The sequence below is a fragment of the Oncorhynchus tshawytscha genome, linkage group LG10 (assembly GCF_018296145.1).
Source record: "Oncorhynchus tshawytscha isolate Ot180627B linkage group LG10, Otsh_v2.0, whole genome shotgun sequence".
NCBI lineage: Eukaryota > Metazoa > Chordata > Actinopteri > Salmoniformes > Salmonidae > Oncorhynchus > Oncorhynchus tshawytscha.
Window position 1 is genome coordinate 61,260,369 of NC_056438.1, and position 25,427 is coordinate 61,285,795.

The following is a 25,427-nucleotide window of genomic DNA, read 5'->3' on the forward strand; positions in this document are numbered from 1 at the left end:
CCACAATGGCACAGAAGGCCACAATGGCACAGGGGTGATACTGAGGTGACCCACGGGTGACCAAAAAGGAGTGACCAAACAGGAGTGACCAAATGCACTAAAACAGGACTTTGTTAACACACATGCCACATGATGACAACTGACAAGACTTATCTAAAGCCATGGTTCTGGACAGCATTGGTACCAAGGAGTAGCCTAACCATCAAAAGCCATGATCTGCCAAAAGCCTCTGGTTTGCAGCCTCTGTTCATCAATCCAACACAGTGTGGATTCTGGAATGGAACATGCAACTTCAAGAACATAATGTCCAGTGAGTCAAAGAGGTTCCATTGTACTGAGAACATTACAGTATTTGACCACTAGGGGCCCACAGTGATGTTGTTTCCCTGTGACCAGTGGGTAACACACCACACTGACCTTTCCCCGGCAGTCACATGATCTCCTCATGGCCCCATGCCATGTCGTCACCCCGTGCCCCCCCCCCCTGCTCCCGGCCACTGGGTTTGTGTGTTCCCAGCCAGTAAACAGCTCCAGGGCCCGCTCCTTCTAAATACAGTAAAGATGTGGTGGTAGACATATTACACTGTACAGCTATAATGATAATTCTTAAAAAGATTGTAGATAATAAGACTCAGAATACTGCTTCCTGTTTTTTTCTTAAAGAGATTGTACAAATGGAATAATGTGTGTGCAACCATGTGCTCAATATCCAGAAAGGTTGAGACTGAAGAGTGACTGTGTGGATGTGTTTATCTATGCCTCTGGGGACCAGAAGTCAACAAAGAAGGGTTAGGGTTAAGGTTAGGGTTAGGTTAGGGGGTTAGAGTTAGAGTTAGCGTAAGGGTTAAAGTTAGGGATTAGGGAAAATAGGATTTTGTGTCCCCACAAGGTTAGTTGAGTAAGACTGCGTGTATGTGTGTGCGTGTTTGTGTGTGCGCACGCCTGAGTGCATGTGTGTGTGTAGTAGGCCTATCTCATTCTTTGTGGACTTTAAGTGAGGCCACACTCATTGATCAATACCTTATCTTAAACTTAACTGTAAGGATCAATAGGCTATGGGTCCAAGGCCTCTGAGGAATAGAGGCATGTTTAGGTAACAACTTTACAGTAATACTACGTTGATCCCTACTTCCAAAATGTCATGACAATATTTGCAACTTAGAACTTTGCCTGCTGAACGTGGATGAATGTGTGTGAGTGTGCACGCACATGTAAGTTTGCTTGTGTCTCTGTACTAAAAACAGACATTACTATCAACGCAAAAAGGATGTATCTGCGGTTTAATCATTACTAGAAACAGTTGCAAAACGAGTTTTGCTACTTTTGCGACAAAAATGTGCATTTCTATTGGACAGACTCAGGTAGGTCCCTCTGGTAGGTAGGTCCCTCTGTTTGCTGAACCTATCCAATAGAAACGCTAGTTTTTGTCACAAAATTGTTTGTATTAGTGATTACACCCCAGCTCTACTAGTCCCAGATGAGACCCCAGACAGACATAAAATACATCCAGTCAGTGTTACACAAACACAAATAATGACAAAATAGCACCAACAAAACCACAGTCATCAACCTGGTCCAAACAGTCGACGGATTAGGTGTACCGTTGACTCCCTACACCATGAGAAGGAAAAAGAGGCACAATGCAGTCTGATGCTATGCGGTCCTGCTCTGTTGCTTTGGACAGTGGGTAAATTACACTTATCCAAAGGGTGTTGTTATCTCATGTTGTGAAAGTGTGAGTTATTTGAATAACACTGTGTCTGCAAAATTGGCCTACTACAGTATCAAGCTATGGAAAAAAGGTCCCCATCCATCCACCGCACTGGGACTTCTGATAGGGAGGGCTATAGACCCCCAGGAGTGGATGGGGGCAAGGGGTGAGAGATAGGGATGGAGGGATATAGGGGAGGAAGGAAAGGAAGTTTGCCTAGCAGCCGGGGAATGTACACTCAGCACAAAAGTGAACTTTACCCTGCTCAGAGGAAGCACTGAGTGTGCATCTTATCTCATATATCTAGACACAGTAAGTGAGGGAGTGGGGTAGGACAGGATTCTGGGAGAGAAGGAATTCTGTGAATCACCCACCCAGTCATAGATTCCCTCCTCTCCTCTCATTGGAGAAACTCCTCAATTTCTTCCGCCTAGACATCATTCTCTGTCTCTCTGAGAAATAGGGCTGATCTCAGCAGTCATTTGTCTGTAGTGCTTCTACATCTGCATTGCTTGCTGTTTGGGGTTTTAGGCTGGGTTTCTGTATAGGACTTTGTGACGTCGGCTGATGTAAAAGGGGCTTTATAAATAAATGTGATTTGATTTGACTAGGTGATCCGTGTTTAGTTAAGCCTGTGTCCAACATGCCTTCATTATAGGTCTCTAACTGATCCTAGGTCCTGAGGGTGACTGAGCAGAGTGCAGCAGGCTGTGGCTGGTGTCCACAGGAAGCCATATCCATACTGGATGAGGGGAAATGAAAAGCTCTTCTCTATAGCAGAGAGATGGACAGTGTCTGCTAATGTGAACAGGCCTGAGTGATACATCCACCCAGATAAAGACCCATTGACAATCAATTAAAACGTAGACAGGTAGACAGAGAGAAAGATAAACTGATATTGAAGCTTGAAGGATCCAAGACTGGTGAAGCATGGACTTAGTTCAGTCCTATGTATTGCAGCAGGAAGGGAAACAGAACTGGGCCAAATCCTGTCTGAATGAACCAGCTTTACTCCCCCACCACCAGAGGGGAAACAGACCAGGATAGAGCAGGGAAAACAGGGGGTACGCTTCCCACTGGCTCACATGGAAGAGAGGCTACGGATATGACCTATTACAGCTATGTAGTCTTTAGAGTTGATTAGTGTTTTCCTGTTTTTCATTTCATACAGTATCTCTGCCGTTTCTATGTGCAATGCTAAATGTATAGCAATGTCTCTGTGATAAATGTATATCCATGTGTCTGTGCTAAATGTATAGCAACATCTCTGTGCTAAATGTCAATGTGTCTGTGCTAAATGTATATCCATGTGTCTGTGCTAAATGTATAGCCATGTCTCTGTGCTAAATGTATATCCATGTGTCTGTGCTAGACGTATAACAATGTCTCTGTGCTAAATGCATAGCATTGTCTCTGTGCTAAATGTATAACAATGTCTCTGTGCTAAATGCATAGCATTGTCTCTGTGCTAAATGCATAGCATTGTCTCTGTGCTAAATGCATAGCATTGTCTCTGTGCTAAATGCATAGCATTGTCTCTGTGCTAAATGCATAGCATTGTCTCTGTGCTAAATGTATATCAATGTCTCTGTGCTAAATGTATATCAATGTATATCAATGTCTCTGTGCTAAATGTATATCAATGTCTCTGTGCTAAATGTATATCAATGTCTCTGTGCTAAATGTATATCAATGTCTCTGTGCTAAATGTATAGCAATGTCGATGATGTACATGTGATGGGGGAAAATGGATTCAGTTACATATCGCAATATTATCTTTGGTCGATATTATATATTATATGAATATTTGACTGATCAAAACAAATGTTTTCATGCTCTCTCTTTTCCCTGCAGCAGACATATAGTGAGCAATATGTTTGGATCATCAAAACGCAATAAAATCACAGTATTAAAACACAATAGATACAGAATCGTGAGAATCACAATATACAGTGCATTCTCAAAGTATTCAAACCCCTTGACTATTTCCACATTTTGTTATTTTACAACCTTACTGTAAAATTTATTAAATAGTTGTTGTTTTTCTCATCAATCTACACACAATACCCCATAATGACAACGCAAAAACAGGTTTTCAGAAATGTTTTCAAATGTATTATTAAGTAAAAAAATCGAAACATGACATTTACATAAGTATTCAGACCCTTTACTCAGCACTTTGTTGAAGCACCTTTGGCAGCGATTACAGTCTTAAATCTTATTGGGTGTGACGCTATAAGCCTGGCACACTTGTATTTAGGGAGTTTCTCTCACTCTTCTCTGCAGATCCTCTCAAGCTGTCAGGTTGGATGGGGAGCATTGCTGCTCAGCTATTATCAGGACTCTCCAGAGATGTTCCTTCGGGTTCAAGTCTGGACTCTGGCTGGGCTCTCAAGGACCTTTAGAGACTTGTCCCGAAGCCACTCCTGGGTTGTCTTGGCTGTGCGCTTAGGGTCGCTGTTGGAATGCTTGTTAATTTTTTAATTTATTTTTATTTTACAGTGCCTTGCGAAAGTATTCGGCCCCCTTGAACTTTGCGACCTTTTGCCACATTTCAGGCTTCAAACATAAAGATATAAAACTGTATTTTTTTGTGAAGAATCAACAACAAGTGGGACACAATCATGAAGTGGAACGACATTTATTGGATATTTCAAACTTTTTTAACAAATCAAAAACTGAAAAATTGGGCGTGCAAAATTATTCAGCCCCCTTAAGTTAATACTTTGTAGCGCCACCTTTTGCTGCGATTACAGCTGTAAGTCGCTTGGGGTATGTCTCTATCAATTTTGCACATTGGATGGATGCAAAATTGGGTGGGCTATTTACCCATAGACTATGTACAGCTGCAGCGATCGGTTAGCTGCTCAGATAGCAGATGTTTGAAGTTGGTGAGGGAGATAAGTCTCCAACTTCAGCGATTTTTGCAATTCGTTCCAGTCACAGGCAGCAGAGAACTGGAGCGAAAGGCGGCCAAATGAGGTGTTGGCTTTAGGAATGATCAGTGAGATACACCTGCTGGAGCGCGTGCTACAGGTGGGTGTTGCCATCGTGACCAGTGAACTGAGATAAGGTGGAGCTTTACCTAGCATGGACTTGTAGATGACCTGGAGCCAGTGGGTCTGGCGACGAATATGTAGCGAGGGCCAGCCGACGAGAGCATACAGGTCGCAGTGGTGGGTGGTATAAGGTGCTTTAGTGACAAAACGGATGGCACTGTGATAAACTGCATCCAGTTTGCTGAGTAGAGTATTGGAAGCCATTTTGTAGATGACATCGCCGAAGTCGAGGATCGGTAGGATAGTCAGTTGTACTAGGGTAAGTTTGGCGGCGTGAGTGAAGGAGGCTTTTTTTTTGCGGAATAGAAAGCCGACTCTAGATTTGATTTTAGATTGGAGATGTTTGATATGAGTCTGGAAGGAGAGTTTACAGTCTAGCCTGACACCTAGGTACTTACAGATGTCCACATATTCTAGGTCGGAACAATCCAGGGTGGTGATGCTAGTCGGGTGTGCGGGTGCAGGCAGCGAACGGTTGAAAAGCATGCATTTGATTTTACTAGCGTTTAAGAGCAGTTGGAGGCCACGGAAGGAGTGTTGTATGGCATTGAAGCTTGTTTGGAGGTTAGATAGCACAGTGTCCAAGGACGGGCCGGAAGTATACAGAATGGTGTCGTCTGCGTAGAGGTGGATCAGGGAATCGCCCGCAGCAAGAGCAACATCATTGATATATACAGAGAAAAGAGTCGGCCCGAGAATTGAACCCTGTGGCACCCCCATAGAGACTTCCAGAGGACCGGACAGCATGCCCTCCGATTTGACACACTGAACTCTGTCTGCAAAGTAGTTGGTGAACCAGGCAAGGCAGTCATCAGAAAAACCGAGGCTACTGAGTCTGCCGATAAGAATATGGTGATTGACAGAGTCGAAAGCCTTGGCAAGGTCGATGAAGACGACTGCACAGTACTGTCTTTTATCAATGGCGGTTATGATATCGTTTAGTACCTTGAGCGTGGCTGAGGTGCACCCGTGACCGGCTCGGAAACCAGATTGCACAGCGGAGAAGGTACGGTGGGATTCGAGATGGTCAGTGACCTGTTTGTTGACTTGGCTTTCAAAGATCTTAGATAGGCAGGGCAGGATGGATATAGGTCTGTAACAGTTTGGGTCCAGGGTGTCTCCCCCTTTGAAGAGGGGGATGACTGCGGCAGCTTTCCAATCCTTGGGGATTTCAGACGATATGTTAATGTATGTGATATCAAGAGAGACGTATATTTTCTGGGTGATTTAAATATTGACTGGCTTTCATCAAGCTCCCCACTCAAGAAAAAACTACAAACTGTAACCAGTGCATGTAACCTGGTTCAGGATATCAGTCAACATACCAGGGGGGTTACAAACAGCACAGGAATGAAATCATCAACATGAATTGATCACATCTTTACTAACGCTACAAAGCTGTGCTTGAAAGCAGTATCCAGATCTATCAAATGTACTGTAGTGATCACAATATAGTAGCCATAGCTAGGAAAACCACAGTTACAAAGGCTGGGCCTAATATAGTGTATAAGAGGTCATACAATACGTTCTGTAGTGATTCCTATGTTGTTGATGTAAAGAATATTTGTTGGTCCGTGGTCTGTAATGAGGAGCACACAGACATTGCACTTGACACATTTATGAAATTGTATGGTTGAGAGGGATGAGACAAAAGGAATGGCAAATAAGTCTGGCTGCACAACCGATTGGCAAATATACTGCAAATTAAGAAATCATGTGCCTAAAGTGAATAAAAAGAAGAAGAAACTACACTATGAAACAAAGATAAATGACAAAGAATGACAGTAAAAAGGCAAACTCAACTCCATCATTCGTTGAATCAGATGGCTCATTCATTACAAAACCGACTGATATTGCCAACTACTTTAATTATTTTTTCATTGGCAAGTGTAGCAAACTTAGGCAATGACATGCCAGCAACAAACGTTGACACTACACATCCAAGCATATCTGACCAAATTATGAAAGATTAAATCAAATCTAGAATCGGCTTCCGATTTCGCAACAAAGCATCCTTCACTCATGTCGCCAAACATACCCTCGTAAAACTGAGTATCCTACCGATCCTCGACTTCGGCGATGTCATTTACAAAATAGCCTCCAACCTGTCTGCTCTCATTGGCTGACCCTCACTATATACTGTATCAGTTGCCAAACCCACTGGCTCCAGGTAAGTCTTTGCTAGGTAAAGCCCCGCCTTGTCTCAGCTCACTGGTCACCATAGCAACACCCACCCATAGCACGCGCTCCAGCAGGTATATTGCCCTGGTCATCCCCAAAGCCAACACTTCCTTTGGTCCGTATTGTTGGGGTGGTAGTAGTGATATGCTTATGGTCACATGCTGTGTCACCGCCTTTCCTTCCAGTTCTCTGCTGTCAATGACTGGAACGAATTGCAAAAATCTCTGAAGATGGAGTCTTATATCTCCCTCACTAACTTTAAGCATCAGCTGTCTGAGCAGCTTACCGATCACTGTACCTGTACACAGCCTATCTGTAAATAGCACACCCGACTACCTCATCAGCCAGAGTGTCTATGTATGCGGATGACTCAACACTTTACATGTCAGCTACTACAGCAACTGAAATGACTGCAACACTTAACAAAGAGCTGCAGTTAGTTTCAGAACGGGTGGCAAGGAATAAATTAATCCCAAATGTTTCAAAAACTAAAAGCATTGTATTTGGGACAAATCATTCACTAAACCCTAAACCTCAACTAAAACTTGTAATAAATCATGTGGAAATTGAGCAAGTTGAGGTGACTAAACTGCTTGGAGTAATTGGCTTGGAGATGCAATTGGCTCAGTACAGGGCAGCACGTCTGGCCCTTGGATGTACACAGTGAGCAAACATGAATAATATGCATGTCAATCTCTCCTGGCTCAAAGTAGAGGAGAGATTGACTTCAGCACTACTTGTATTTGTGAGAGGTATTGACATGTTGAACGTCTGTTTAAATGACTAGCACACAGCTCAGACACCCATGCATACCCCACAAGACATGCCACTGGAGTTCTCATCACAGTTCCCAAGTCCAGAACAGACTATGGGAGGCGCACAGTTCCACAGAGCCATGACTACATGGAACTCTATTCCACATCAGGTAAATTATGCATTATGGAACAGGGGGGACTGTGAAACAACACAAACATAGGCACAGACACATGCATACACACACATGATAACATACGCACTATACACACACGTACACATGGATTTTGTGCTGTAGATCTGTGGTAGTGGAGTATGGGCCCGAGGGCACAAACTATGTGTTGTGAATTCTGTAATGAATGTATTGTAATGTTTTTAGATTGTATAACTGACATAATTTTGCCGGACCCCAGGAAGAGTAGCTGCTGCCTTGGCAGGAATTAATAGGGATCCATAATAATAAATACAAATACAAACCTTGGCCCCAGTCTGATGTCCTGACAGCTCTAGAGCAGGTTTTCATCAAGGATCTCTCTGTAATTTGCTCTGTTCATCTTTCCCTCAATCCTGACTAGTCTCCCAGTCCCTGTATATTGTCAAAACTCCACTAATGCTGGTGCTAATAAGGCTGGTCTTATTGTAATTCAAACCCTACATCACTATAGCTATACTACTGCTATGTATAGTATAGGCATCTTTAGACTTTACAAAAAGAGTCTGTTCAAGCATTCAGGGAAAATGGAAGGAATCGTGGTAGCCTCACAGGCCAGGCATCTAAACTCTCATATCAGCACTGCTGTTAAGAGACTCGAATTGGGAGGAAACCTGTGAAGAACAGTGGAGCAAGGGAGAGACTGTATATTAAAGATATGTTATTGTAGTAACATCACCTTGCCTTGCAATCTGTGATTTCACACATCAATGGCATTCTTCCCTTCCTCCTTTTCCCAAAGTGTGGCAGTGAGTAAGTAATCACAGTCCCGGTGGACTGATTTACTTTGTTAGTTGGTCACACACACGTCGGTCTAAAGAGAGAGACCGTAATCCAGGTAAAACTCTGCGGTGTTCACTGTCAACAAAGTGACATTTCCCCATGTAAACCACCATGTAAGCTACCGCGTCTGGTTTCATTCTACCTAGACACAGGACCCAGTGCTGTACCATAGAGCTGATTTGACGTTGACAAACTCTTTGTGCGGCTCATGTTCTCCTCTAGTCACACAGAGACACAGTGACTCAAAACGCTCTGGAGTGTGTATGACAGTGATTCCCCCTACCATTACATAAGTAGGGTTGGCCCTTACATCTAGCTTCCACCTGTTATTCCCGGCCTGAAAGTATTTCACATGGTATGTTTGGGCCCTGGATAGGCTTGCAAAATGACTTTAACTTTACCACAATTCCCAGGTTTTCCAGAAATCCTGTTTGGACAATTACAGATTTGTTACTTATTCCCTTCTGTGTCTGGGAATCTTCCAACCGGGATTTCTGAACAACCTGGGAATTTTGTGAAGGTTACCAGAATTTTGCAACCCTAACCCTGGATGCTGCTTGGGGGGCCCTACTGTACCACACCGCCAATGGGAATACTGATATGTAGGGGAAACACTGAGGATATGGTTAGTAAAAGGACAGAACCAGCCCCCCACCTCCCCTCCCTCTCCTACCCTTAACTATATCCCCAGAATCAGCCAGCCAGCCTTTTGATGAGTTCTTTTGCAGGCGGTAAGGGGAGAGGTTTGTGTAAACGTCTGTTTGTTCCGCTAAGCTGGCTTGTCGGGTTCAGGCATACTACAGGGGCAGACAGGGCTGATGTGAGGCGACACCTAATACTGCTCCTGATGCTACTGCCATCCAGACAGACTGGGACATGAGAGAGAGAGAAAGCAAGAGTGTCACACCCTGACCATAGTTTACTTTGTATATTTCTATGTTTTGGTTGGTCAGGGTGTGAGCTGAGTGGGCATTCTATGTTTCATGTCTAGTTTGTCTATTTCTATGTCTGGCCTGATATGGTTCTCAATCAGAGGCAGGTGTTAGTCATTGTCTCTGATTGGGAACCATATTTAGGTAGTCTGGGTTTCACTGTGTGTTTGTGGGTGATTGTTCCTGTCTCTGTGTTTTCACCAGATAGGGCTGTTTCGGTTTTCGTTACATTTCCACGTGTTTTACGTATGTTGATTAAACATGGATCGCAATCTACACGCCGCATTTTGGTCCGACTCTCCTTCAAAAGAGAACCGTTACAAAGAGAGGGTACAGAGGGAGGGATAGTGTGGGGACAGGGAAATAGGGGAGACAGGACTGGTGAGGGATAGTGAGAGAGGAGAGAGACTGGGGGAGAGATACGGGGAGAGAGAGACTGGGGCAGAGAGAGTGAGAGAGACAGGGGGGATAGAGAGAGATACAGGGAGAGAGGGAGAGAGAGGAGTACAGTGAGAGAGGGGTATGGGGAGAGAGAGGGATGGGGACAGAGAGATGGAGAGAGATAGACGGGTAGAGGGGGACAGGGGGGATAGAGGGAGAAAGCGAGACAGGCGGAGAGACATGGGGAGAGAGAGAGACATGGGGAGAGAGAGAGACAAGGGGAGAGAGAGAGAGACATGGGGAGAGAGAGAGACAAAGGGAGAGAGAGAGAGACAAAGGGAGAGAGAGAGAGAGACAAAGGGGAGAGAGAGAGAGACAAGGGGGAGAGAGACAAAGAGAGACAAGGGGAGAGAGAGAGAGACAAGGGGAGAGAGAGAGAGACATGGGGAGCGAGAGAGATAAAGGGAGAGAGAAACATGGGGAGAGAGAGCGAGACATGGGGAGCGAGAAACATGGGGAGAGAGAGAGAGACATGGGGAGCGAGAGAGAGACATGGGGAGTGAGAGAGACAAAGGGAGTGAGAAACATGGGGAGAGAGAAAGACATGGGGAGTGAGAGAGACAAAGGGAGAGAGAAATATGGGGAGAGAGAAACATGGGGAGCGAGAGAGACAAAGGGAGAGAGAGACATGGGGAGCGAGAGAGACAAAGGGAGAGAGAAACATGGGGAGCGAGAGAGACAAAGGGAGAGAGAGACATGGGGAGCGAGAGAGACAAAGGAGAGAGAAACATGGGGAGAGAGAAAGACATGGGAGAGAGAGAGACATGGGGAGCGAGAGAGACAAAGGGAGAGAGAAACATGGGGAGAGAGAAAGACATGGGGAGAGAGAGAGACATGGGGAGAGAGAGAGACATGGGGAGAGAGAGAGACATGGGGAGAGAGAGAGACATGGGGAGAGAGAGAGAGACATGGGGAGAGAGAGAGACAAAGGGAGAGAGACAAAGGAGAGAGAGAGAGACATGGGGAGCGAGAGAGACAAAGGGAGAGAGAAACATGGGGGGAGAGAGAGAGACATGGGGAGCGAGAGAGACAAAGGGAGAGAGAAACATGGGGAGAGAGAAAGACATGAGAGAGAGAGAGACATGGGGAGAGAGAGAGACATGGGGAGAGAGAGAGACATGGGGAGAGAGAGAGAGACAGGGAGAGAGAGTGAGAGGGAAAGAGAAACCGAGGGGACAGATGGGAGAGAGGGATTACAGAGGGACTATTATATAAGCATCACAGCTCACAATCTGTCTATGTAATGACTCATTAGTATGCTAATGATTTAATGTTATCAATCTGTGTTAAGGTTTGCTGTGCATTTACCTGCAATGCCCATGATGTGCTCTCCACTCTACAGCAGTAGGCCATTTTAAGACTGCCACATCCAACCTATCCATCCGTCCTATCTATCTATTTACATAGCAGATAAGCAAAGCAGACCCCTAAAGCATCATCTGATACACCATTCTTTTATTTTTTTACCTCAGGGTTCTGTCACTGCAGTATGTTAGTGTTTTTAGTGCTGTAGCATCAGGAATTGGTCCAGTGCTTAGCCAGGGTCACGTTAACGCTAACGTCTGTAGCTTAGCGTGTAAATGCAGAGCTGTGTTTTTCATCAGCTTGTTTCCAGGGAGTGTTTTGCTCCCCACACGGCTGGGTCTGACTCATGCTAGATGTATGTGTGTGTGTGTGTGAGAGAGAGGTCATTGTGGTCTGTGATCAGTGTTTGCCAGGGTTATTGTGCTCTGGGGTAGGGTAGGCCTAGCTAGCTAGATTTAGTTCTCTCTGCATATGTTATTGTTAGATCATGTTTTGCCCCACTTATAGAGACCATTACTTCTCTTCCAGCCCGTGATACGATTGAATTCAACTACTGAACTATATACATTACGTTCCATCTGACGGTCTTAATTGGATCATTTTAGCTAGATCATCAGATCATTTTAGTAGCCTACAATTTATTCCTTTAACTTAATGAATCGTAAATGTTGACAACCATGCTCTGATTCATTAGTCTAATGACAGAAGTATATAGTGTATTAGAGAGATCTCAGTATATTGTATATCTACAACCTGGACAACACAGTCATAGAAGACAAGCAAACACAGAAATCATATCACATCAACCCTGTTAGTAGGCCTCTGCTTGTTGCTTCATTTACTGTGTTGGGAGCTCTTGTGATCCTACAATGTTGAACAGTGTCTCAATAGAAGCTACTTGATGTCACTCTGGCTGTAGTGTTCCCAAGTCTTGCCCCTGCCTGCCTTATGTGTGTATGTGTGTTTGTGTGTGTGTGTATTGCCTTGCCCCAGGGCCTTTGTTGAGGGATGAGCTAGTCGAGCTGATGATGTCATCCGACCGTTAATTAGGAGTGCCCCAGCCCTGTGTACTAGGAGCCGCAAGTCTGTGTGGGTATGATTATCCAGATTTGACAACATGTTTTTGTTGTCAGTCACATGCCTACCACTAATCTAGTCTTGGTGGATTTAGCAGGTTTCTTTATCTGGGTTGTATCTTGATCACTGTGAATCGCTGACAGTAAATGAGACATACTACCTGTATGTGATCAGTTGATTCATTCCAGTCAGACTAATGTGTTTCAGTCTTGATCGTGATTTTGATGCCCAAAATCATGGGCATTAATATGGAGTTGGTCCCCCCTTTGCTGCTATAATGACCTCCACTCTTCTGGGAAGACTTTCCACTAGATGTTGGAACATTTCTGTGGGGACTTGCTTCTATACGGCCACGAGCATTAGTGAGGTCGGGCACTGATGTTGGGCGATTAGGCCTGGCTCACAGTTGGCATTGCAATTCATCCCAAAGGTGTTCGATGGGGTTGAGATCAGGGATCTGTGCAGGCCAGAGAAGTTCTTCCACACTGACCTGACCTCAAAAAAGCATTTCTGTGTGGACCTCACTGTGCATGGGGATATTGTCATGCTGAAACAGGAAAGTGACTTCCCCAAACTGTTGCCACAAAGTTGGAAGCACAGAATGGTCTAGAATGTCATTGAAAGCTGTAGCGTTAAGAGTTCTCTTCACTGGAACTAAGTGGCCTAGCCTGAACCATAAAAACAGCCCCAGACCATTATTCCTCCTCCACCAAACTTTACGGTTAGCACTATGAGGCAGGTGGCGTTCTCCTGGCATTCGCAAGACCCAGATTCGTTCGTTGGACTGCCAAATGGTGAAGCGTGATTCATCACTCCACAGAACATGTTTCCACTGCTCCAGAGTCACTGAGCTCTTCAGTAAGGCCATTCTACTGCCAATGTTTGTATATGGAGATTGCATGGCTGTGTGCTCAATTTTATACACCTGTCAGCAACAGGTGTGGCTGAAATAGCCAAATCCACTAATTTGAAGGGCTATTCACATACTTTTGTATATATAATGTAACTAGTCTAGGTCGAGGTCATTTCGAGGTCATTTCATGTTTTCATGTGATACATGAGCTCTTGCCAAACCGGCAGAAATTCAGCCAATTTGACGTAGCAATGTTATAAAGCCCTCACTACAGTGGGAGTTAATAGGAATAAGACGTTTAGATCGTGAAAACATCTATCATACATGTCCGATTTCAATACTGGCCAATGTCATTACGCGTGAGGTAGGGCTGGGCGTTATGACGATATGTATCGTGTGAAGATAGATGTTTTTCTATCATTTATTTTGTTGCGTCGCAAATCACACTCTTTACGGCAATATTTTTTGTCAATTCGACGAAGCTTTGCGTTCTTCCACACGTGCCGTGTGAATGGAAATTTGCAACAAAAACAAACATGGAAGAGAGACAGAGCACGGAGACACGAAGCTTGTACCTAAGAGGGGCAACTTCGTTCGCATGGACGTGGTTTGGGTATGAAAATTCTGACACGAACCAGGAGACCGTTCACTGCAAAATATGCCACAAGCCGGTCCTGACAACAGGCCCAAACACCACTAACCTATTTTACCACCTATGCAAGAATCATGTGAAACAGTACAGAGAGAGTCTACGGATGAGACCCACAAAAAGTACAGTCAAGTGCTCAAAACAAACCCCCGACTCAGACGTTGCAAGAGGCTTTTTCCTGCGGCACACCGTATGGCAAAGAATCACGGAGATGGAAGGAGATAACAGCTGCCGTTACAACTTACATCTGAAAAGACATGGCCCCAATTTACACGGTCGTGAAACGGGGGTTTGGTGAGTTGGTCCTAACACTCGACCCAAGGTACCAAATGCAAATTGATATGTGACACGTATTAATGCCAAAATAACATGCAAAACAGACAAGGCCCCCCCCCCCCAATTTTTATTTATTTATATTAGGCCTATATTTATTTTGTTTGCAACTATAGTTGAAGTTTTTTCTATTTCCCTTTTTAGATTTTATACATTTATACATTTTATATTTTGTTACATGCTTAATTGAACATATGCACAGGTTCTAAATAAAATAAATAATTGAATATGAGTAAGTACCTTTTTATTTGTTGAGTATAATTCAAAATGTAATAAGAAATAGGCCTTTACATGTGGTCATTTTATATAAACTATTTATAAATAGAATTTACAGAAAATGTGCTATATCGTGATATGTATCGTTATCGGGATATGAGATTTTGGCCATATCGCCCAGCCCTAGCGGGAGGTTGTCTTCTCTCGAATTAACCATTGATCATATTTTTGCGATATTCCTACTTCGAGAGGGTCCACCACATTTCTCAGAATTTTCTGCCTTTTCAGTCCATGGTGCCGTTGCATGGTGCCGTTGCATGGCCGTTGCAAATGGCAGACTCCACTCTGCAAGGCACATCGATCTGCAGGTTGAGTGTGGTGAGGTTGTAGACTCTTAAATTGATAGTGCAGTTTGTTTAGGCGATTTTACAGCTGACTTGCTACTTCACATGCTGATATTGAGTTTGTTATTATTGTGTGTAGTTACATTAGCCAGCCAGCCAGCCAGTCAGCCAGCCTGCCAGCCTGTAGAGTGCATTGTGGATTTTGAAGTTGACTTGAGCTGCAACAGATTTCTATAAGGATTTTCACGTATTGCTACTGCAGTGAAAGAATGACAAAAGGTGATACTCACGACTGGTGACTTGCTGAATAGATTAGAATCTGGGTGTGTTTTCCTGTCTTTTGTTTTTACTAGCAAAGTGCAAAGAAATGTTCATTCAGGTTGGATGTGTGTTTCTCCTTGAATTTGGTTAAAAGGACAGTGAATTTGTTCATACTTTGAGCAATTGCTACCAAGCTCCTGTGTGTATCAGACAGGCACAGTTTTTTCTCTTGGAGATCATTCTGATCTGAAGACACGTGTACATAACCACTTTAAGTAATAGCCTATTGGTGACAGTCATTTACTCTGAGTAGTCTGTAATGTATCATGTATTTCATGTACACTAATTGTTTGAGTGTTAATTATTTTGTGACTAAAAATTATATTTGTTGAATTAACTAAATGCATTCCTCATTTTACAGAATAGTTATTTGACTATACGTTCATCATTTAGTAGGTCTATTTCTAGTTATATACATCTCTGATCTGCTTGCCTCAATAAATTAATGCAAGAAGATTGGTCGCCAGAATTGGCTATTTGTATCTCTTAATGATTGTCATACTAGCTTGACTATATTCCTTTTGAGGCATACAGGGCCTGTTGCATTTAATCACATAATATTGGAGTTTGGAACCACCAAGACTCTTCCTACATCTGGCCCCTCTGCCAAACTGAGCAATCAGGGAAGAATGGCCTTGGTCAGGGAGATGGTCACTTTGACAGAGCTCCGGAGTTCCTCTGTGGAGATGGGAGAACCTTCTAGAAGGACAACCATCTCTGCAGCACTCCACCAATCACGCTTTTATAGAGTGGCCAGACGGAAGCCACTCCTCAGTAAAAGGCACATGACAGCCCGCTTGGAGTTTGCCAAAAGGCACCTAAAGACTCTCAGACCATGAGAAACAAGATTCTCTGGTCTGATGAAACCAAGATGGAAATCTTTGGTCTGAATGTCAAGCGTGACGTCTGGAGGAAACCCGACACCATCCCTATGGTGAAGCATGGTGGTGGCAGCATCATACTGTGGGGATGTTTTTCAACAGCTGCAGGGACTGGGAGACTAGTCAGGATCGAGGGAAAGATGAACAGAGCAAAGTACAGAGAGATCCTTGATGAAAACCTGCTCTAGAGCTCTCAGGACCTCAGACTGGGGCCAAGGTTTGTATTTTTAGGTCATTTATACAATCTAAAAACATTACAATACATTCATTACAGAATTCACAACACATAGTTTGTGCCCTCGGGCCCATACTCCACTACCACAGATCTACAGCACAAAATCCATGTGTACGTGTGTGTATAGTGCGTATGTTATCATGTGTGTGTATGCATGTGTCTGTGCCTATGTTTGTGTTGTTTCACAGTCCCCCCTGTTCCATAATGCATAATTTACCTGATGTGGAATAAAGTTCCATGTAGTCATGGCTCTGTGGAACTGTGCGCCTCCCATAGTCTGTTCTGGACTTGGGAACTGTGATGAGAACTCTAGTGGCATGTCTTGTGGGGTATGCATGGGTGTCTGAGCTGTGTGCTAGTCGTTTAAACAGACGTTCAACATGTCAATACCTCTCACAAATACAAGTAGTGCTGAAGTCAATCTCTCCTCTACTTTGAGCCAGGAGAGATTGACATGCATATTATTCATGTTTGCTCACTGTGTACATCCAAGGGCCAGACGTGCTGCCCTGTACTGAGCCAATTGCATCTCCAAGCCAATTACTCCAAGCAGTTTAGTCACCTCAACTTGCTCAATTTCCACATGATTTATTACAAGTTTTAGTTGAGGTTTAGGGTTTAGTGAATGATTTGTCCCAAATACAATGCTTTTAGTTTTTGAAACATTTGGGGATGAAACTAACTGCAGCTCTTTGTTTGTTGCAGTCATTTGTGCTGTAGTGTTGTAAAGTGTTGAGTCATCCGCATACATAGACACTCTGGCTGATGAGGTAGTCGGGTGTGCTATTTACAGATAGGCTGTGTACAGGTACAGTGATCGGTAAGCTGCTCAGACAGCTGATGCTTAAAGTTAGTGAGGGAGATATAAGACTCCATCTTCAGAGATTTTTGCAATTCGTTCCAGTCATTGGCAGCAGAGAACTGGAAGGAAAGGCGGTGACACAGCATGTGACCATAAGCATATCACTACTACCACCCCAACAATATGGACCACAATATAGCTGACAATAGAGACTCACTCAACTTCAATGACTTGGCTAGCTAGCTAACTCCGTAGAGAGAAAAAAATGACACTCATTACATTGTGCGATTATTGCAAACTGTACTGGTAGGAATTTGAAAACTAAAACATGAATGGCGAGCTCAAGGCATTATCTAGATAAATCTTTAAAGCAAATATACTAGGCCCACCATGGGTTTGCTAGTTACACTATTGATTCTAACAAATAAAAACATTATAAAAATGAATGTATGATAGTTTTAACAAGTGGTCAGATAATGTAGTCCCGACCAATTAGCACATAATCTTGATGGCAAATCCCCATCTCCTTGCTCTGGGGGGGTGTTGCTCAACAACACTGATGGAGAATGAAATGTAATGGGTACGTACATAGTCTTTTATCACTGTTGCCTGAGGAGAGTTGCCTGAGTGATTTAGTGGCACACCTTTAAAGCATACATACATTCTACAGTATTTACTCAGAAATCACTGGGTGGCAGTTGATAATGAGCGGAAAAACAGGAGAGAGAAAAAGAAGGGCGGAGATGTGGAGACTAGACAGAGAGAAAGAGAAGGGTGGAGATGTGGAGACTAGACAGAGAGAAAGAGAAGGGTGGAGATGTGGAGACTAGACAGAGAGAAAGAGAAGGGTGGAGATGTGGAGACTAGACAGAGAGAGAAAGAGAAGGGTGGAGATGTGGAGACTAGACAGAGAGAGAAAGAGAAGGGTGGAGATGTGGAGACTAGACACAGAGAGAAAGAGAAGGGTGGAGATGTGGAGACTAGACAGAGAGAAAGAGAAGGGTGGAGATGTGGAGACTAGACAGAGAGAAAGAGAAGGGTGGAGATGTGGAGACTAGACAGAGAGAAAGAGAAGGGTGGAGATGTGGAGACTAGACAGAGAGAAAGAGAAGGGTGGAGATGTGGAGACTAGACAGAGAGAGAAAGAGAAGGGTGGAGATGTGGAGACTAGACAGAGAGAAAGAGAAGGGTGGAGATGTGGAGACTAGACAGAGAGAAAGAGAAGGGTGGAGATGTGGAGACTAGACAGAGAGAAAGAGAAGGGTGGAGATGTGGAGACTAGACAGAGAGAAAGAGAAGGGTGGAGATGTGGAGACTAGACAGAGAGAAAGAGAAGGGTGGAGATGTGGAGACTAGACAGAGAGAAAGAGAAGGGTGGAGATGTGGAGGACAGAGAGAAGAAAAATTGGAGACAGACAGACAGACAGACAGACAGAGAGACAGAAGGGTGGAGATGTGGAGACTAGACAGACAGAAACAGAGGGTGGAGATGTGGAGACAGACAGACAGGGTGGAGACAGACAGACAGACAGACAGACAGACAGACAGACGGAGATGTGGAGACTAGACAGACAGAAAAAATTGGCAAGACAGAAACAGACAGACAGACAGACAGACAGACAGACAGACAGACAGACAGACAGACAGACAGACAGACAGACTGGGCCTCAATTTTATTGGTGTCCATACACACACAGTATCAAGTCTGCAAAAGGTATGTAAACAACCAAAGCAATTATCAAACAGACACACAGAGGTGGAGGTTAAACACAGGAGCCGTGTCTGAATGCCCATACTTGTGTTCTAAATAGTAACCATTTTGGGTATGCAAAATTAATTTTTTTCATAGTTTGTGAAATTTTTTAAATTGGCTGTTGATCAAGTAGAATTCCCTGCACACTACTGAGGAAGAGAAGCGTCTTTTCACACCCAGGTGTGCTTGACAACAGCTGGTAACCAGATGAGGTCACGCAGGGTACAAAAATGAACGAATGGCGGAAACAACGCAATTGCACATTAGATGACACATTCTCAGTATGGGTAAACCATGTATGTTAATATTTTGTTGCTTACTGCAATCAATTTGACTAAACAGTACGTTCCACGTTTTACATTTGTATTTTTAGTCATTTAGCAGAGCTACTTACAGTAAGTAGTGAGTGCATACATTTTCATATTTTTCAAACTAAATATTATGTAGTGTATGATTAGTACACAGTATGTACACTGAACAAAAATAGAAATGCCACATGTAAAGTGTTGGTCCCATGTTTCATGAGCTGAAATACATTTTCCAGACACACAAAAACCTTATTTCTATCAAATTGCTTACATCCATGTTAGTGAGTATTTTTTCCTTTGCCAAGATAATTCAACAGCATGATCATTACACAGGTGCACTTTGTGCAGGAGACAATAAAAGGTCACTCTTAAATGTGCAGTTTTGTCACACAACACAACGCCAAACATATCTCAAACGGTTTGTTGATGTCAACGTTGTGAAAAGAGTGCCCCATGGTGGTGGTGTGGTTATGGTATGGGTAGGGCATAAGCTAAGGACAACAAACACAATTGTATTTTATCAGTGTTAATTTGAATTCATGGAGATACCGTGACAAGATCCTGAGTTCCATTGTTGTGCCTTTCATCCACCACCATCACCTCATATTTCAGCATGATAATTCACGGCCCCATGTCACAAGGATCTGTTCACAATTCCTGGAAGCTGAAAATGTCCCAGTTCTTCCATGGCCTGCATACTCACCAGACATGTCACCCATTGAGCATGTTTGGGATGCTCCGGATCGCCGTGCACGACAGCGTGTTCCCGTTCCCTTCAATATCCGGTAACTTCACACAGCTATTGAAGAGGAGTGGGACAACATTCCATATGCCAAAATCAACAGCCTAATCAACTCTATGTGAAGGAGATGTGTTGCGCTGCATGAGGTAAATGGTGGTCACACCAGATACTGACTGGTTTTCTGATCCACGCCCCTACTTAAAAACAAAAAAAGATTTCTGTGACAAACAGATCCATATCTGTATTCCCAGTCATGTGAAATCCATAGATTAAAATCAAATCAAGTGTTATTAGTCACAAGCGCCGAATACAACAGGTGTTGTACAGTGAAATGCTTACTGACAAGCCCCTAACCAACAATGCAGTTTAAAACATACCTGCTAAGTTTTAAAAAAATGATAAATAAATAGATAAGTAAAAATATAAGAAAAAAACTAACAAATAATTAAAGAGCAGCAGTAAAATAACAATAGCGAGGCTATATACAGGGGGTACCTGTACAGAGTCAATGTGTGGCGGCACCTGTTAGTCGAGGTAATATGTAGGTGGTTATTAAAGTGACTATGCATAGATGATAAACAGAGAGTAGCAGCAGCGTAAAATTGTGTGTGTGTGTGTGTGGGGGGTTGGGCAACGAGAATGCAAAGAGTCTGGGTAGCAATTTGATTATATGTTCAGGAGTCTAATGGCTTGGGGGTAGAAGCTGTTTAGAAGCCTATTTGACCTAGACTTGGCGCTTCATTATCGCTTGCCTTGAAGTAGCAGAGAGAACAGTCTATGACTAGGATGGATGGAGTCTTTGACAATTTTTAGGGCCTTCCTCTGACACTGCCTGGTATATATATGAGGTCCTGGATGGCAGGAAGCTTGCTCTCAGTGATGTACTGGGCCGTACGCACTACCCTCTCTAGTGCCTTGCGGTCAGAGGCTGAGCAGTTGCCATACCAGGCAGTGATGCAAACAGTCAGGTGGTGCTCTCGGTGGTGCAGCTGTAGAACTTTTTGAGGATCTGGGGACCCATGCCAAATCTTTTCATAATAGGGCTTAATGAATTTATTTAATTTCCTTAAAAGAACTTCAACTCAGTGAAAAAAAGAAAAAATCTAAGGAGACAGAAATTAGATGGGAAAAAATGTACAGAAGCATGTACTTTACACGTCAATCACTCTGCTTTCTTAACACCCCAATCACAGTCAAACTCATTAGTCTGACACCTCATCATTGCTTTAAAAACATCTGCCCCATTACACAACAACTATTATTTTTCTCCACAACCTCTGAACAGCCAGGAACCCCTCTAGTCTCCGCATTCATCCGGCCCCTCCACTCTAATCCACTCAGTACCGACCAAACCCAGTGCTCTATTTTGGGCGAGCTGCAAGGCTTTTCAAGGTAGACAGTATGGATTAAGTTAGAATGACAAGGACATGGAGGGCTCCTCTGCCGCCCTCTGTCCCCCCCTTCCTCTGCGGCAGACAATTACTGCAGGCAAAGAGGCTTTTAGGGATCTATTGTACAGCGGGACTGTACTGGGCATCAACCGCAAGGCTAGTTATCAGGATGCTATTAATTCCCCCTCCCCCACCCCACCTCCCTCCCTTCCCCCCGCTTCGCTAGCTGGGTAAATCTATTTCAACGGTAACGAGTGGCAGGACCGACTGGAACGGCTGTCTAAAGTAGATTATCGCTCATCAAACCTTTACTGTGAAGAGAAAAGGTCACTAGTCAACGGCAATGAGGATTCATCTCTCTGTGACTGTTATGGAGTGTACAGTACACACAGTACCACTGAAGCGCTGTAGTCGGCAAGGCCAAGGAGTAGAGTGGAGCAGACAGGTTATCAATGTCCTCCCTCCTCCGTTTCCCTCTCAGTATCTGTCAGTCTATTGATTAGCAGTAAGAGGACAAACCCAGGGAAAACTGTTATTTGGCCGAGTGAGGTTGATTGTGCTTCAGAGGGCCTTCCAAAGAATAACCCTAATGTCAGCACTTCTCTGTCAGTTGATACCTCCTCATAAGGAGGTTACGCCCTCTAAAATAGAAATGGTATGCTATCAGAGGCTACATTACACTGAAAGGCTCTTTGATCAAGTGAATTTGACGTCACAGTTACACACGCTCTTGATAACTTTCCACTCTCTGTCTACCAGCAATGCCATGTCGTTTAACCTAGAACTACAACAAAACAAACTCGGACCAAAACAAACCTATTTTAACTGACCCCATCGAAAGTGTGAGCCTGACACTGCTCTGCCAGCAATCCATGAGGTAGACCAGACAGGTTGCGGGTACAGTATTGCTGCTACGCCTACACAGTGGCCTTTGACATTCTCCAACCTCCCTCTGTGTTTCGTACATATTCAACAGCCTCTAACCCTCTGCTGACCTTGCATAAACATGACCCACATTGGAAAGGCTAGGGCTGCAGCTGAAATGGCACCCTATTCCCTATGTGCTTTTGACACAGAGCACTGGTTAAAGGTAGAACCCTGGTCAAAAGTAGTGCACTATCTAGGGAATAGTGTGCCATTTCGGACACAAGCTAGGTTTCCAGACAAGTACAAATGCTTGTAGTCATCTCTATCAATGCAGAGGCCTGGGCTGGTGGAAACAGGGATAAGTGAAAACACAGCTAGCTTGGACCTATGGAAGCAGCTGTAACAGCATCTACATGAAACGCATAGGAAAAGCAATGCACTACAGGTATATCTCTCTATGAGGCTCCAGTAGGTCTCCACAGCTCATTCTGAAACGCTTGCAGTCATCTCTAGTGATGCAGAGGCCTGTTTTACCACTTCATAGGCAACTTGAACTAACAGTATCTGTTGGAAAAACACACTCCGGCCCTCACAACATACTTACAGTGCATTCGGAAGGTATTCAGACCTCATGGCCTTTTCCATATTTTGATACGTTACAGCCGTATTCTAAAATTGGTTAAATAAATACAAATCCTCATCGATCTACACACAATACCCAATAATGAAAAAGCGAAAACAGAGTTGTAGAAATGTTTGCACATTTATAAAAATAAAAACCGGAAATACTTTATTTACATAAGTATTCAGACCCTTTGTTATGAGACTCGAAATTGTGCTCAGGTGCATCCTGTATCCATTGATCATCCTTGAGATGTTTCTACAACTTGATTGGAGTCCACCTGTGGTAAATTGTATATATTGGACATGATTTAGAAAGGCACACACCTGTCTATATAAGGTCCCACAGTTGACAGTGCATGTCAGAGAAAAAAATCAAGCCATGAGGTCAAAGGAATTGTCCGTAGAGATCCAAAACAGGATTGTGTCGAGGCACAGATCTGGGGAAGGGTACCAAAAAATGTCTGCAGCGTTGAAGGTCCCCAAGAACACAGTGGCCTCCATCATTCTTAAACGGAAGAAGTTTGGAACCACCAAGACTCTTCCTAGAGCTGGCCGCCCTGCCAAACTGAGAAATCGGGGAGAAGGGTCTTGGTCAGGGAGATAACGACAGACTCAACTGCCTTGGTTTCTCAAATGACTGCTTCGCCTGGTTCACCAACTACTTCTCAGATAGAGTTCAGTGTGTCAAATCGGAGGGCCTGTTATCCGAACCTCTGGCAGTCTCTGTGGGGGTACCAGAGGGTTCAATTCTCGGGCCGACTCTTTTCTCTGTATATATCAACGATGTCGCTCTTGCTACGGGTGATTCCTTGATCCACCTCTACACAGATGACACCATTCTGTATACATTTTGCCCTTCTTTGGACACTGTGTTAACAAACCTCCAAACAAGCTTCAATGCCATACAACACTCCTTCCGTGGCCTCCAACTGCTCTTAAAAGCTAGTAAAATTAAATGCATGCTCTTCAACCAATCGCTGCCCGCACCTGCCCGCAAGACTAGCATCACTACTCTGGACGGTTCTAACTTAGAATATGTGGACAATTACAAATACCTAGGTGTCTGGCTAGACTGTAAACTCTCCTTCCAGACTCAAATTAAACATCTCCAATCCGAAATTAAATCTAGAATCAGCTTCCTATTTCGCAACAAAGCCTCCTTCACTCACGGTGCCAAACATACCCTCGTAAAACTGACTATACTACCGATCCTCGAATTTGGCAATGTCATTTACAAAATAGCCTCCAACACTCAGACTGCATCGAGTTTGCTGAGTAATCACAGTGCCATCCGTTTTTCCACCAAAGCCCCATATACCACCCACCACTGCGACCTGTATGCTCTCGTCGGGTGGCCCTCGCTACATATTCGTTGCCAGACACACTGGCTCCAGGTCATCTATAAGTCTCTGCTAGGTAAAGCTCCATCTTATCTCAGCTCACTGGTCACCATAACAACACCCACCCGTAGCACGTGCTCCAGCAGGTATATTTCACTGGTCATCCCCAAAGCCAACACCTACTTTGGCCGCCTTTCCTTACAGTTCTCTGCTGCCAATGACTGGAACGAATTGCAAAAATCGCTGAAGTTGGAGACTTATATCTCCCTCACTAACTTTAAGCATAAGCTATCTGTGCAGCTTACTGATCGCTGCAGCTGTGCACAGCCCATCTGTAAATAGCTCATCCAACTACCTACCTCATCCCCATATTGTTTTATTTACTTTTTTAGCTCTTTTGCACACTAGTCTTTCCAGTATTTCTACTTGCACATCATCTTCTGCACATCTATCACTCTAGTGTTAATTTGCTAAATTGTAATTACTTCACTACTATGGCCAATTTAATGCCTTACCTCCTTACACCATTTGCACACACTGTATATAGTCTTTTTCTATTGTGTTATTGACTGTACATTGAACTCTGTGTTGTTGTTTGTGTCACACTGCTTTGCTTTATCTTGGACAGGTCGCAGTTGTAAATGAGAACTTGTTCTCAACTGGCCTACCTGGTTAAATAAAGGTGAAATTTAAAAAATAAAAAAAAACATAGAAAAAAGAATGACTAAGAACCCGATGGTAACTTTGACAGATCTCCAGAGTTCCTCTGTGGAGATGGGAGAACCTTCCAGGACAACCATCTCTGCACACTCTACCAATCAGGCTTTTGTAGAGTGGCCAGACGGAAGCCACTCCTCAGTAAAAGGCACATGAAAGCCCACTTGGAGTTTGCCAAAAGGCACCTAGACTCTCAGACCATGAGAAACAAGATTCTCTGGTCTGATGAAACCAAGATTGAACTCCTTGGCCTGAATGCCAAGCCTCACGTCGGGAGAAAACCTGGCACCATCCCTATGGTGAAGCATGGGACTGGGATCGAGGGAAGGATGAACGGAGCAAAGTACAGAGAGATCCTTGATGAAAACCTACTTCAGGGCGCTCAGGACCTCAGACTGGGGCAAAGGTTCACCTTCCAAAAGGACAACAACCATAAGCACAAAGCCAAGACAATGCAGGAGTGGCCATGGTACAAATCTGTGAATATCTTTGAGTGGCCCAGACAGAGCCTGAACACGATCAAACATCTCTGGAGAGACCTGTAAATAGCTGTGCAGCGACACTCCCCATCCAACCTGACAGATCTTGAGAGGATCTG

At 43.9% G+C, this 25,427-nt stretch overlaps 1 protein-coding gene across 1 annotated transcript in view; it reads right to left on the minus strand.

The window, feature by feature from the left end:
* LOC112260573 (solute carrier family 22 member 23) overlaps positions 1-25,427 on the minus strand; it is a 73,690-nt gene that overhangs the window by 26,536 nt on the left and 21,727 nt on the right. The window lies entirely within an intron of this gene.